This window comes from Littorina saxatilis, linkage group LG7, assembly GCF_037325665.1.
Source record: "Littorina saxatilis isolate snail1 linkage group LG7, US_GU_Lsax_2.0, whole genome shotgun sequence".
Taxonomy (NCBI): domain Eukaryota; kingdom Metazoa; phylum Mollusca; class Gastropoda; order Littorinimorpha; family Littorinidae; genus Littorina; species Littorina saxatilis.
Window position 1 is genome coordinate 42,029,304 of NC_090251.1, and position 14,293 is coordinate 42,043,596.

Genomic DNA, 14,293 nt, shown 5'->3' on the forward strand with positions numbered 1-14,293 from the left:
AAAGTGATGCGACCAACTCTGTTTCACAGCGAGTGATGGGATTGCTTCCTTGACGAATCAGCAAGATGTCGTCTGTTTGAAGTTACGCCGGTGTCTGAACTAGCGACTAATCGCTGGCTTGTTTCTTTGCAGTGTTAGGAACATTTTGTTAGATAATTATATTCATCGTCATAACTCACAGCTCCTTCTTCATCCCTGTACAATCTTCTCCCCTCATGTTTTTTTCTCAAAAGATGAGTATCTGTGGGTTTCTCCAAGTGTGTTCGCCTGAGTCCCTTTCGACGTTTCTTGTTTTACCATTGCTCAAACAAACAAACAAACAAACAAACAAACAAACAAACACACAATTCTTGTTCGAGAAGCAAAAAAAAAAAAAAAAAAAAAAAAAAAACCAAAACAACAAACAAACAAACAAGCAAACAAAGAAACAAACAAACAAACGACCATCCAACTAACCACTTCGAAAGTCCTTTGGTTAAAAATGACCCTAAAGAAAGAGTTTTGTTGTAGTTGTTGTTGACGTTGTGTGTCAAAGTAAATCTTCCTTAGAATTAATGTTCATTAAATTAATCAAAACCAGAAAGCATTTGAAGACAAAAACATTAGGGACCTTCTTATTTAACTCTTTCAACTTTAATATCATCCGCCAGAATAGGCGCTATTTCATACTGAAATTGATCTTTTGTTTGAAAAGACGATACAATGAAATATTATCAATTGTAATTGTAGATAAGTTCTCCCAATGCACAACTGCTAAAAAGAAGAAAGAAAAGAAGAAAAACACGAAAAAAGGAAAGTGACTACCACCTTCGGCGAAGCCAAATCGAACACAACTTATGTTGTTGTGTGAACCGGCTTAAATGTGGCGATGACAAAACAGAATGACAGAGAAAGACAAAAAGAAAGAACGAAAGAAAGAAAGAAAGAAAGAAAGAAAGGAGAAAGGTGTTTTCTGATATGCAATTCTTTATCGACACTATCAAAGACAGTATCAATTTTACAAAAGCATGCGTTGGGAAGAATGTAAAAAACCCTATTCTTGAGGAGAGAGAGAGAGAGGGAGAGAGGGAGAGAGAGAGAGAGAGAGAGAGAGAGAGAGAGAGAGAGAGAGAGAGAGAGAGACAGAGAGACAGAGAGACAGAGAGAGACAGAGAGAGACAGAGAGAGAGACAGAGAGAGTTCACACACACACACACACACACACACACACACACACACACACACACACACACGCACACACACACACATACTCACACTCACACACACACACACACACCATCACAATCGCCATCGCCATCACCATCACCATCATTTGGGATCGGGAATTTCCGGAAAAGATCGTGTGACGTCATTTTCCAGAAAAACAGAGAGCAAGTATTGCACCACTTCAATTTTAAATATATAAGCAGATTTCGGTACAGTTTACTAATAGGGGCTGTAGCTCAGTTGGAAGAGCATCTGATTTAAACCCGGTTGGTCCCGGGATCGAAACCCGGCAGCTCCAGAAATTTTTTCGAGGAGCTCTGTGTGTTTCAGATCCCAGGATAACAAGATGGCCATTACTGTGAGATTTCACTTGGGTAACATCGTCCCCAGAGTAGAAGCCTCCATATAATAGTCAAATGCACCACTGCACCCACAAAAATGAATCACAAGCTAACGTTAAAAAGAAAAAAAAGGAAAGAAAAAAAGCAATTTCAGTGCTGACAGTCAAACTCAAAGATGTTACCATTTTCACCATTTTCGTGTTACGAGTCGGGTCTCCAACACTGGAAGCCTACATATGTTCGTTGCATAGTTTCTTCTTTCCTGTTACATCACTTTTATTCAGTCAGATTAAACTTGCTTTTTTGGTTTTGATGCTGTGGTCATGGTGAAATACCTAATGCTGCATCACATCACTAAGCTATTGTCTCCAAAGAGTGGATCACAGAAATGAAACAAGTTATTCTCCATGACCAAGAGATAAAAACTGCTTTCGGACGAGCAGTTAATAACACCTCTTCATGTCGAGCGTCTCCCAACTAAGCGTACAAGGGCACTGCAGTTACACACTCCCAAGAAATTTGGTTTCAGTTTTTGATGTCGCATACAAATGTACTCAACAGTCAAGCTTGCACAAATCAAAAATACATGTAGTTGGATTCGCCGGTGGTAAACGTCAGTGACTTAATCCATCTTTCTTTTAGGCTTCTTTTAACGGCTACAGAAACATGTGTTATGATTGATTAGCAAGCTTGCCGTATGTTACAACTGACTGTATGTTGGTAAGAATGATTCACTGACAAGATTTGTTTGGCCCGATCCATTTTAAGCCATATGTACAGTGTAACTGATATAATTAAGAAATGTTGACATTGCAGAATCCCAGACTCTAACGTTTTTTTTTGGTATGGCCATGAATACTTATTTAACAAAATTAAAACGCATACTTTCTGTCAAAGTAGAATCCTAAAGCCATGGGTTGTACTCCGATCGGGTAGTTTACTGAGGAATTGAATATTCTAGAAAACGGAGTCACGTGACCAAATGTTACAGGAAGGGGAAACACCTGTTCATAAAAACATAAGCACAATTTAATGCTCATTGTGTATCCTGAATTGTTGCAGTCAGATTTTGTAAATGCACATTAGTCTACCAACGAAGCAGAAGCAAGCAATGAAAAAAGAGATCGGGTGTTTCCGGAATAGATCATATGACGTCATTTTTCCAGGAAAACAAAGAGCAAGTATTGCACCACTTCAATTTCAAATATATAAGTAGATTTTGGTACTGTTTACTTATAGGGGCTGTAGCTCAGTGGGAGAGCAGCTGATTTATGCTCGGTTGGTACCGGGATCGAAACCCGGCAGCTCCAGAAATTTTGTTCGAGCAGCTCTTACCTTGTTTCAGACCCTAGGATAAATTATTGTGTCATAGTCTAACAAGATGACCTTTACTACTAGATTTACCTTGGGTTCTATCGTCTCTAGCGTTCAAGAAACCTCCATATAATAGTCAAATGCACCACTGAACCCACAACAATGAATGACGAGCTAACGTAAAAAGAGCCAAACAAAAAAAAAGAACAAAAAAAAAAGAAGCAATTTCAGTGCTGACAGTCAAACTCAAAGATGTTGCCATTCTCACCAATTTCGTGTTAAGAGTCGGGTCTCCAACACTGGAAGGCTACATATTGTTCGTTGCATAGTTTTTTTTCCTGTTACATCATTTTTATTCAGGTAGATTATATTTATTTGTTGTGTGGCTTTGATGCTTTGGTCACGGCGAAATACATAATGCTACATCACACCACTAACCTATCTTCATAGAGTGGATCACAGATTAAAGGCACAGTAAGCCTCCCGTAAACCATCACAGATACGGTCAGGCTTTTACGCACAGTAGGCCTACAAACACCCTTTCATTTAAACACTCACCGATTGAGAACATCCTAGGTGCCCTCCGTAAAGAGCAAACAATTTTCAAAGAATTTATTTTTGCGTGGTTTATCTTACCCCTGAGCCATCGTGAACCCGTGTGATCCAGTTTCCCCTTTTCACAATGTAGTCGTCAGTTAGTCATTTGAATGCGACTCGATGTGAGCTTATCTACAATAGCACGTTTTTATGCACGAAACAAACGGCTGTGGTTCACAAGAACTCTAGCGATGGCTTTTGACTGTTGAGAGGAACGGCGATATGCATAAACCGTCGTCTGCTACGACCCTTGCGTGACCCTGCTTCCGGGCTTTTCTTTTTTCAAACTTTCACAACTTCGAATTGTACTGATCTTGTCTTGATGAAAAAAGAATTCTTTTGTAAGAATGTTTGTGTAACAAGCTGTCAATTTATTATTTAGATTTTAAAAGTTAGGTCTAGCGCAAAAACGCACCACGGTCCAAAAACATTCTGATAATCATCGATCCACGGCTATTGCCAGTTTACATCGATAGAATGAGACCCGAAGGGAAGTAACTCATTTTTGACCTGAGTTCAGGATGGGTCCAAAAAGTGTTCGAGACAATCTGCAAAATTAATTCTTTAAAAATTGCTCGCTCTTTACGTAGGGCACCTAGGATGTTCCCGTTTGGTGAGCGTTCAAATGGAAGGGTGTTTGTACTGTGTGTAAAAGCCTGACAGTATCTGTGATGGTTTACGGGAGGCTTACTGTCCGGGCGTGATTTCCGGTATTGAATATTCATAACAGCCGTCCAGCACCAAAACGAGGCGCCATTGTTGTAAAGGAGCAAGTCCACGAAAATAAATTCTTTGAAAATTTCTCACGCTCGACAGATAGCAGCCAGGATGTTCCCGTTCGGTGAGCGTTCAAATGGAAGTATGCTTGTACTGTATGTAGACGCTCGGGGAGCTCTGTGATGGTTTACGGGAGGCTTACTGTGCCTTTAAACAAATAGTTATTATTTATGACCAATAGATTAGACTGCTTTTGGACGAGCAGCAAGTAACACCCGTTCATGCAGAGTGTCTCTCCACCAAGCTTACAAGGGCATTTAAGTAATACTGAGGACTTGAATATTCTAGAAAAAGAGATCACATGACCAAATGTTACAGGAAGGGGAAACACCATTGCACAACACCTGTTCATAACGAACATAAGCACAAATTAATGCTCATTGTGTATCCGGGGTTGTAGCTCAGTTGGCAGAGCATCCGACTTAAACAAGGAGGGTCCCGGGTTCAAACCCCGGCAGCTCCAAAAACTTTTTCAGTAATTCCAGAAACAAGTTGTATTGAAATGTGTGTAAAATGGAATGCTGAAAGGGTTTTCATGGATCTGTATGTAAACGCAGACAGAGATGTTAACAGTGATAAAACCGCAACAGAAAACCCCCATCCTTTTCCTGCTAGAACTATCCGGACAAAGTGAGGGAATCCTGAATTGTTGCAGTCAGATTTTCACATTAGTCTACCAACGAAGCAGAAGCAAGCAATGAAAAAAGAAATCGGGTATTTCCGGAATAGATCATATGACGTCATTTTTCCAGGAAAACAAAGAGCAAGTATTGCACCACTTCAATTTCAAATATATAAGTAGATTTTGGTACTGTTTACTTATAGGGGCTGTAGCTCAGTGGGAGAGCAGCTGATTTATGCTCGGTTGGTACCGGGATCGAAACCCGGCAGCTCCAGAAATTTTGTTCGAGCTGCTCTTACCTTGTTTCAGACCCTAGGATAAATTATTGTGTCATAGTCGAACAAGATGACCTTTACTACTAGATTTACCTTGGGTTCTATCGTCTCTAGCGTTCAAGAAACCTCCATATGCACCACTGAACCCACAACAATGAATGACGAGCTAACGTAAAAAGAGCAACAACAACAAAAAAAAAAACAAAAAAAAAAAAGAAGCAATTTCAGTGCTGACAGTCAAACTCAAAGATGTTGCCATTCTCACCAATTTTGTGTTAAGAGTCGGGTCTCCAACACTGGAAGGCTACATATTGTTCGTTGCATAGTTTTTTTTCCCTGTTACATCATTTTTATTCAGGTAGATTATATTTACTTGTTGTGTGGCTTTGATGCTTTGGTCACGGCGAAATACATAATGCTACATCACACCACTAACCTATCTTCATAGAGTGGATCACAGATTAAAGGCACAGTAAGCCTCCCGTAAACCATCACAGATACGGTCAGGCTTTTACACACAGTACAAACACCCTTTCATTTAAACACTCACCGATTGAGAACATCCTAGGTGCCCTCCGTAAAGAGCGAACAATTTTCAAAGAATTTATTTTTGCGTGGTTTATCTTACCCCTGAGCCATCGTGAACCCGTGTGATCCAGTTTCCCTTTTTCACAATGTAGTCGTCAGTTAGTAATTTGAATGCGACTCGATGTGAGCTTATCTACAATAGCACGTTTTTATGCACGAAACAAACGGCTGTGGTTCACAAGAACTCTAGCGATGGCTTTTGACTGTTGAGAGGAACGGCGATATGCATAAACCGTCGTCTGCTACGACCCTTGCGTGACCCTGCTTCCGGGCTTTTCTTTTTTCAAACTTTCACAACTTCGAATTGTACTGATCTTGTCTTGATAAAAAAAGAATTATTTTGTAAGAATGTTTGTGTAACAAGCTGTCAATTTATTATTTAGATTTTAAAAGTTAGGTCTAGCGCAAAAACGCACCACGGTCCAAAAACATTCTGATAATCATCGATCCACGGCTATTGCCAGTTTACATCGATAGAATGAGACCCGAAGGGAAGTAACTCATTTTTGACCTGAGTTCAGGATGGGTCCAAAAAGTGTTCGAGACAATCTGCAAAATTAATTCTTTAAAAATTGCTCGCTCTTTACGTAGGGCACCTAGGATGTTCCCGTTTGGTGAGCGTTCAAATGGAAGGGTGTTTGTACTGTGTGTAAAAGCCTGACAGTATCTGTGATGGTTTACGGGAGGCTTACTGTCCGGGCGTGATTTCCGGTATTGAATATTCATAACAGCCGTCCAGCACCAAAACGAGGCGCCATTGTTGTAGAGGAACAAGTCCACGAACATAAATTCTTTGAAAATTTCTCACGCTCGACATATAGCAGCCAGGATGTTCCCGTTCGGTGAGCGTTCAAATGGAGGTATGCCTGTACTGTATGTAGACGCTCGGGGAGCTCTGTGATGGTTTACGGGAGGCTTACTGTGCCTTTAAACAAATAGTTATTATTTATGACCAATAGATTAGACTGCTTTTGGACGAGCAGCAAGTAACATCCGTTCATGCAGAGCGTCTCTCCACCAAGCTTACAAGGGCATTTCAGTAATACTGAGGAATTGAATATTCTAGAAAAAGAGATCACATGACCAAATGTTACAGGAAGGGGAAACACCATGGCACAACACCTGTTCATAAAAAACATAAGCACAAATTAATGCTCATTGTGTATCCGGGGTTGTAGCTCAGTTGGCAGAGCATCCGACTTAAACTCGGAGGGTCCCGGGTTCAAACCCCGGCAGCTCCAAAAACTTTTTCAGTAATTCCAGAAAAAAAAGTTGTATTGAAATGTGTGTAAAATGGAATGCTGAAAGGGTTTTCATGGATATGTATGTAAACGCAGACAGAGATGTTAACAGTGATAAAACCGCAACAGAAAACCCCCATCCTTTTCCTGCTAGAACTATCCGGACAAAGTGAGGGAATCCTGAATTGTTGCAGTCAGATTTTGTAAATGCACATTAGTCTACCAACGAAGCAGAAGCAAGCAATGAAAAAAGAAATCGGGTATTTCCGGAATAGATCATATGACGTCATTTTCCCAGGAAAACAAAGAGCAAGTATTGCACCACTTCAATTTTAAATACATAAGTAGATTTCGGTACTGCTTACTTATAGGGGCTGTAGCTCAGTGGGAGAGCAGCTGATTTATGCTCGGTTGGTACCGGGATCGAAACCCGGCAGCTCCAGAAATTTTTTCGAGGAGCTCTTACCTTGTTTCAGACCCTAGGATAAATTATTGTGTCATAGTCTAACAAGATGACCTTTACTACTAGATTTACCTTGGGTTCTATCGTCTCTAGCGTTCAAGAAACCTCCATATAATAGTCAAATGCACCACTGAATGACGAGATAACGTAAAAAGAGCAACAACAAAAAAGAAAACAAAAAAGCAATTTCAGTACTGACAGTCAAACTCAAAGATGTTGCCATTCTCACCAATTTCGTGTTAAGAGTCGGGTCTCGATCTCCAACACTGGAAGGCTACATATTGTTCGTTGCATAGTTTTTTTTCCTGTTACATCATTTTTATTCAGGTAGATTATATTTACTTGTTGTGTGGCTTTGATGCTTTGGTCACGGCGAAATACATAATGCTACATCACACCACTAACCTATCTTCATAGAGTGGATCACAGATTAAAGGCACAGTAAGCCTCCCGTAAACCATCACAGATACGGTCAGGCTTTTACACACAGTACAAACACCCTTTCATTTAAACACTCACCGATTGAGAACATCCTAGGTGCCCTCCGTAAAGAGCGAACAATTTTCAAAGAATTTATTTTTGCGTGGTTTATCTTACCCCTGAGCCATCGTGAACCCGTGTGATCCAGTTTCCCTTTTTCACAATGTAGTCGTCAGTTAGTCATTTGAATGCGACTCGATGTGAGCTTATCTACAATAGCACGTTTTTATGCACGAAACAAACGGCTGTGGTTCACAAGAACTCTAGCGATGGCTTTTGACTGTTGAGAGGAACGGCGATATGCATAAACCGTCGTCTGCTACGACCCTTGCGTGACCCTGCTTCCGGGCTTTTCTTTTTTCAAACTTTCACAACTTCGAATTGTACTGATCTTGTCTTGATGAAAAAAGAATTCTTTTGTAAGAATGTTTGTGTAACAAGCTGTCAATTTATTATTTAGATTTTAAAAGTTAGGTCTAGCGCAAAAACGCACCACGGTCCAAAAACATTCTGATAATCATCGATCCACGGCTATTGCCAGTTTACATCGATAGAATGAGACCCGAAGGGAAGTAACTCATTTTTGACCTGAGTTCAGGATGGGTCCAAAAAGTGTTCAAGACAATCTGCAAAATTAATTCTTTAAAAATTGCTCGCTCTTTACGTAGGGCACCTAGGATGTTCCCGTTTGGTGAGCGTTCAAATGGAAGGGTGTTTGTACTGTGTGTAAAAGCCTGACAGTATCTGTGATGGTTTACGGGAGGCTTACTGTCCGGGCGTTATTTCCGGTATTGACTATTCATAACAGCCGTCCAGCACCAAAACGAGGCGCCATTGTTGTAAAGGAACAAGTCCACGAAAATAAATTCTTTGAAAATTTCTCACGCTCGACAGATAGCAGCCAGGATGTTCCCGTTCGGTGGGCGTTCAAATGGAGGTATGCTTGTACTGTATGTAGACGCTCGGGGAGCTCTGTGATGGTTTACGGGAGGCTTACTGTGCCTTTAAACAAATAGTTATTATTTATGACCAATAGATTAGACTGCTTTTGGACGAGCAGCAAGTAACACCCGTTCATGCAGAGTGTCTCTCCACCAAGCTTACAAGGGCATTTCAGTAATACTGAGGAATTGAATATTCTAGAAAAAGAGATCACATGACCAAATGTTACAGGAAGGGGAAACACCATTGCACAACACCTGTTCATAAAAAAACATAAGCACAAATTAATGCTCATTGTGTATCCGGGGTTGTAGCTCAGTTGGCAGAGCATCCGACTTAAACTCGGAGGGTCCCGGGTTCAAACCCCGGCAGCTCCATAAACTTTTTCAGTAATTCCAGAAAAAAAGTTGTATTGAAATGTGTGTAAAATGGAATGCTGAAAGGGTTTTCATGGACCCGCAGACAGAGATGTTAACAGTGATAAAACTGCAACTGAAAACCCCCAATTTGACAAAAGCATGCGTTGGGAAGAAAGTAAAAACACCTATTCTTTAGGAGAGAGAGAGAGAGAGAGAGAGAGAGAGAGAGAGAGAGAGAGGAAGAGAGGCACAGACAGAGGCACAGAGACAGACAGAGTTCATACACACACCCACACTGCACACGTGTACATACACACAGACACACACACTCACACACACACACACACAATCTCACACACACACACACACACACACCATCACAATCCCCATCCCCATCGGAAATCGGGTATTTCCGGAATAGATCATATGACGTCATTTTCCCAGGAAAACAAAGAGCAGGTATTGCACCACTTCAATTTTAAATACATAAGTAGATTTTGGTACTGCTTACTTATAGGGGCTGTAGCTCAGTGGGAGAGCAGCTGATTTATGCTCGGTTGGTACCGGGATCGAAACCCGGCAGCTCCAGAAATTTTGTTCGAGCAGCTCTTACCTTGTTTCAGACCCTAGGATAAATTATTGTGTCATAGTCGAACAAGATGACCTTTACTACTAGATTTACCTTGGGTTCTATCGACTCTAGCGTTCAAGAAACCTCCATATAATAGTCAAATGCACCACTGAACCCACAACAATGAATGACGAGCTAACGTAAAAAGAGCCAAAAAAAAAAAAAAAGAACAAAAAAAAAAGAAGCAATTTCAGTGCTGACAGTCAAACTCAAAGATGTTGCCATCCTCACCAATTTCGTGTTAAGAGTCGGGTCTCCAACACTTGAAGCCTACGATATTGTACGTTGCACAGTTTGTTTTTTTTCCTGTTATATCAGTTTTATTCAGGTAGATTATATGTACTTGTTGTGTGGCTTTGATGCTTTGATGCTTTGGTCATGACGAAATACATAATGCTACATCACACCACTAACCTATCTTCATAGAGTGGATCACAGATTAAACAAAAAGTTATTATTTATGACCAATAGATTAAACTGCTTTTGGACGAGCAGCAAGTAACACCCGTTCATGCAGAGCGTCTCTCCACCAAGCTTACAAGGGCATTTCAGTAATACTGAGGAATTGAATATTCTAGAAAAAGAGATCACATGACCAAATGTTACAGGAAGGGGAAACACCATTGCACAACACCTGTTCATAAAGAACATATAAGCACAAATTAATGCTCATTGTGTATCCGGGGTAGCTCAGTTGGCAGAGCATCCGACTTAAACTCGGAGGGTCCCGGGTTCAAACCCCGGCAGCTCCAAAAACTTTTTCAGTAATTCCAGAAAAAAAAGTTGTATTGAAATGTGTGTAAAATGGAATGCTGAAAGGGTTTTCATGGATATGTATGTAAACGCAGACAGAGATGTTAACAGTGATAAAACCGCAACAGAAAACCCCCATCCTTTTCCTGCTAGAACTATCCGGACAAAGTGAGGGAATCCTGAATTGTTGCAGTCAGATTTTGTAAATGCACATTAGTCTACCAACGAAGCAGAAGCAAGCAATGAAAAAAGACAACCATTGTAAAGAAGAGAAAGAACACCGGTTATACAATCTTCAGAACCAAGGGATGAATAGCTATTTATTTTTTACGTCGTCTTATCCGTAGCACATAAATATACGGGTCCAACCGTACGCTTATCTCTCCAAATCGGAAACTGTTCACTCTTTGAAGTCAAATATAACATGGTCAGACATTCTAATATGAGACTTTTTGTTGTTGCGATGCATACACGCAAAGGACAGTCCAGCCGCAATACGATCTCTCGCATCCGATCGGTTTCCAATGTGTCTACTTTCGATTTTGAACCTAGCCCCTTACAACTTCGACAGAAATTCCAAGAACAAATGACAGTAACACTTTCATTCTTGTCGGCTGACTACTAAGTGTCTAATTCCAGGTTGCACCACTAATGTGCTTGATAATAAAAACAGTAGTGAGCGATACAATCAAACGGGGGCCGTAGTACAGTGGTTAGTACCGCCGACCTATAATCGGAAGACCCGGGTTCGATCCCCGGCAGCTCCTAAGTTTTGTGATATTTTAAAACGCCATGAGAGTTACTTATTCGTGCAAAAGTCAAATCAGGGCTAGTAGAACATACAGCAGTATTTGTGAGGATCATATACAAAAGGACAAAAAGTGTGACGAAGGTGAATATTAGAACCTGAGATTCAAGAGCACTGCTTGGGTACTGATGTAGACGTATGCATGTATGCTTGAAAAAGGATGTTTTAACCTGAATGACTTTGTCTAGGAAAGCCCAAACGACCGTATGCGCAATGCATCACAACTAATAAATCATCGGCGCTTCATAAAGACAAACATTTAGCTTTCGGTTCAAGATGGGAATGTCTGTAATATGTTTGGTCGGATGTATGCTTTTATTAATTTCTGACCTTCCTTAATTTTGTTTATTTAACAGTTGTTGTTTTGAACGTGTAATATATACTGCAACTATTTAGTTTGACAGGCTGGCAAGACAGAGTCACCAATTTTTCTGAGAGCCAGGGTTCGTGTTTGTAAAGAGATACCCGTTTGAAAAATTGCCAGCGCGATCACTGACATCTTGAACACACGGCCAGTACCGTGTAACTGGCCTTGACACGGAACGATCCAAGGGGGGCAATCTCAGTCATCTGAAAGAGGGAAATCCAAACGCAATCCGCCTTGTTCGATTTTATGGGCTTGGACGATAGAGAAAAATAAGAAAAGCAAAAACTGGAGTCCAGTCTTGACGAAACTGCTATCAAGAACGCAGAATTGATTTTTTTCTGATTTTTTTTTAGCCGTAAGCGCCATGTTTATCGGAGCAGGAAACTCTTCCAGAGTGAGGCCCCTTTGTTGGTTTCACTGCGGCCGCATTGTGAACAGCAGTTATGAGAAATTCGAAATGAGAAATGGCGCTTACACGTAAAAGCCGTGGGAGTCTCAGCCCATGAACGAACAAACAAATCCAATTAAATTCAGGCTTTAGCAAACAAGATCTTCAAAGCTATATCGTTCAGAAACGAAACATTACTCGAACATGTCAAGATTCGTTTAATTCGTCCTTATACTCCACGACTTGGAAACTTCATTTGTCTCAATCGTTCTCAATGCAAGCAGGTCGAAATTCAGTACTCACAGACTACGTTAAGTACCAGATCATAAACGAGATCCTATTTGTTTGTTTTTACTCAAATGATAAATACCGAGCAAAGCTGTGGTTTAGGCCTATTCCTACTTTTCAGTTCTGATTTTGACTAACAAAAACACAAAAGCCCTGCAGCTGGGGTTTGAATGAAATTAACGGAAAATCGTAAAATTAATGTTCGTAAAAATCTCATGAAAGGTCAAAGGTCGAAACATTCAGGAGTCTTCAACACTAATCCTGACCATGGTGATATAACAGGGGTTGTATAAATCTCTCTCCGAGGAAACACACCTTAATCATCGTCTCTCAGCGGTCTCAAGTAGACACGCCTAGCGCTGTGCGAAAGTGCGGTTTGACGCGACTAATTGCATGACTCCACAAAATCGATTTGTGTGAGGAACCTTCAATTTACGGGCGCTGCGCCTTTGGAGAAAGGATTACACTGAAGTGGATATGTCATTCTGTGCTAAGCAGGAGGAAAGCGGATACCCGTTTTACCTCGATTTTGATGGAGGAAGTCTTCCATATGTTTGAAGATGTACCTTCGTTCCCGTGTAAAGCTTTCTGTAAATCACTGCACATCCGGTCCGTTCAGGCGTTTACATAGGATATATAGCATTGGATCACTTGGACTTATATGGACTTTCTACTGCCTGGCCGTTTTCGTGTGCAGAGTAGACATCAATCAAGACATTTCAGTTGAACCTGTCGATAATGACCACCACATAAACCGACCTAAATTGATTGTTAAAGACAGGTGGTCGCTATGGAAAAGTAAATCATGTTAAAAAAAATAAAAAGTTGGGGATCCTTTAGGGTGGTCGTTGTTGGCATGTGGTCGTTCACGAGAGGTGGTCGCGAGGGCAGGTTCGACTGTATTTCATCGATAAAGTCTTACTCTGCACAGTAGGCAGTGAATTTGAATGATTTTGGTACGGTTTTATCTAGAAGGATGCTCATGTCGAACTGAACGGCACACGTACCCCTTCTCGTGTAAACACGGCACTCCATCTCAGAACTGCATGGCCAGGCTTTTGAATAAGATCGTTCCACCACTTGCAGGTTGGTCACATACCACAAATGAACAGCCTGGGTGGTGGGGCGATTTTGTTTTAAATATTTAATTACATAAAAGCCACCAGTAGCTTTCTAAAAAAAAATCAATTATGTCAGTAATAATATGTTATTATTTTTTGGGGAAAAAAAATCAATTCAAATTTCTTTTTAAATCATCACCTCAAGCAGTGATGGTGTTTACCGTGTTGAACGTTGGTATGTGTCCAAGTGGAGGGATAATCTTATCCCATAATCTTATCCCATAATCTTATCCCATAATCTTATCCCAGATCTGAGATGATAAGCTGAACTACTGTTATTGGGGGAGGAGTGTGCCTCTAATAACCTCGATAGATGTTTGATTATTTACAAGACAGACTACAAGAAAAGGCGGGTATCTTTGAATTTTGTTTGTTTTTGTTTTTTTTCTCTTTGTGTCGTTTTATTTCGATTTATGTCAGGCACCTGTTGAATGCTGTACAATTTGTACGATTGTGCATGCATCGTTTATGGTACGTTCATTGTTTTGCACCGAACACTTTTGTTCTAATCTTTTTCGAACTTATCATTATTTTTTTCCCGCATGTTGTTGTGTTATCAAATTGAATGAACAAGAACACAACTTTGGGATTGTATTCAAAGCAATGTAGAAAATAACACTCTCTGGATTATACTCAAAATGAAATCAATATGCAATGCTCGCTCTCGCCCTCTTCCTCTATCTCTCTATCTCTCTCTCTCTCTCTCTCTCTCTCTCTCTCTCTCTCTCTCTC

General features: G+C 40.5%; 1 protein-coding gene and 9 non-coding genes across 12 annotated transcripts in view; 9 read left to right on the plus strand and 1 right to left on the minus strand.

Moving 5' to 3' along the window:
- The window catches only part of LOC138971491 (ets DNA-binding protein pokkuri-like), an 83,547-nt gene that overhangs the window by 37,140 nt on the left and 32,114 nt on the right, over positions 1–14,293 (minus strand). The gene's annotated exons all lie outside the window — the stretch shown is intronic.
- Trnai-uau (transfer RNA isoleucine (anticodon UAU)) lies at positions 2,786–2,857 on the plus strand. Its single transcript has one exon. It is a non-coding gene; the product is annotated as a tRNA-Ile (tRNA).
- Trnal-uaa (transfer RNA leucine (anticodon UAA)) lies at positions 4,626–4,698 on the plus strand. Its single transcript has one exon. It is a non-coding gene; the product is annotated as a tRNA-Leu (tRNA).
- On the plus strand, positions 5,060–5,131 carry Trnai-uau (transfer RNA isoleucine (anticodon UAU)). The gene has a single exon. It is a non-coding gene; the product is annotated as a tRNA-Ile (tRNA).
- Positions 6,889–6,961, plus strand: Trnal-uaa (transfer RNA leucine (anticodon UAA)). The gene has a single exon. It is a non-coding gene; the product is annotated as a tRNA-Leu (tRNA).
- On the plus strand, positions 7,332–7,403 carry Trnai-uau (transfer RNA isoleucine (anticodon UAU)). The gene has a single exon. It is a non-coding gene; the product is annotated as a tRNA-Ile (tRNA).
- Trnal-uaa (transfer RNA leucine (anticodon UAA)) lies at positions 9,151–9,223 on the plus strand. Its single transcript has one exon. It is a non-coding gene; the product is annotated as a tRNA-Leu (tRNA).
- On the plus strand, positions 9,722–9,793 carry Trnai-uau (transfer RNA isoleucine (anticodon UAU)). Its single transcript has one exon. It is a non-coding gene; the product is annotated as a tRNA-Ile (tRNA).
- On the plus strand, positions 10,519–10,588 carry Trnal-uaa (transfer RNA leucine (anticodon UAA)). The gene has a single exon. It is a non-coding gene; the product is annotated as a tRNA-Leu (tRNA).
- Positions 11,285–11,356, plus strand: Trnai-uau (transfer RNA isoleucine (anticodon UAU)). The gene has a single exon. It is a non-coding gene; the product is annotated as a tRNA-Ile (tRNA).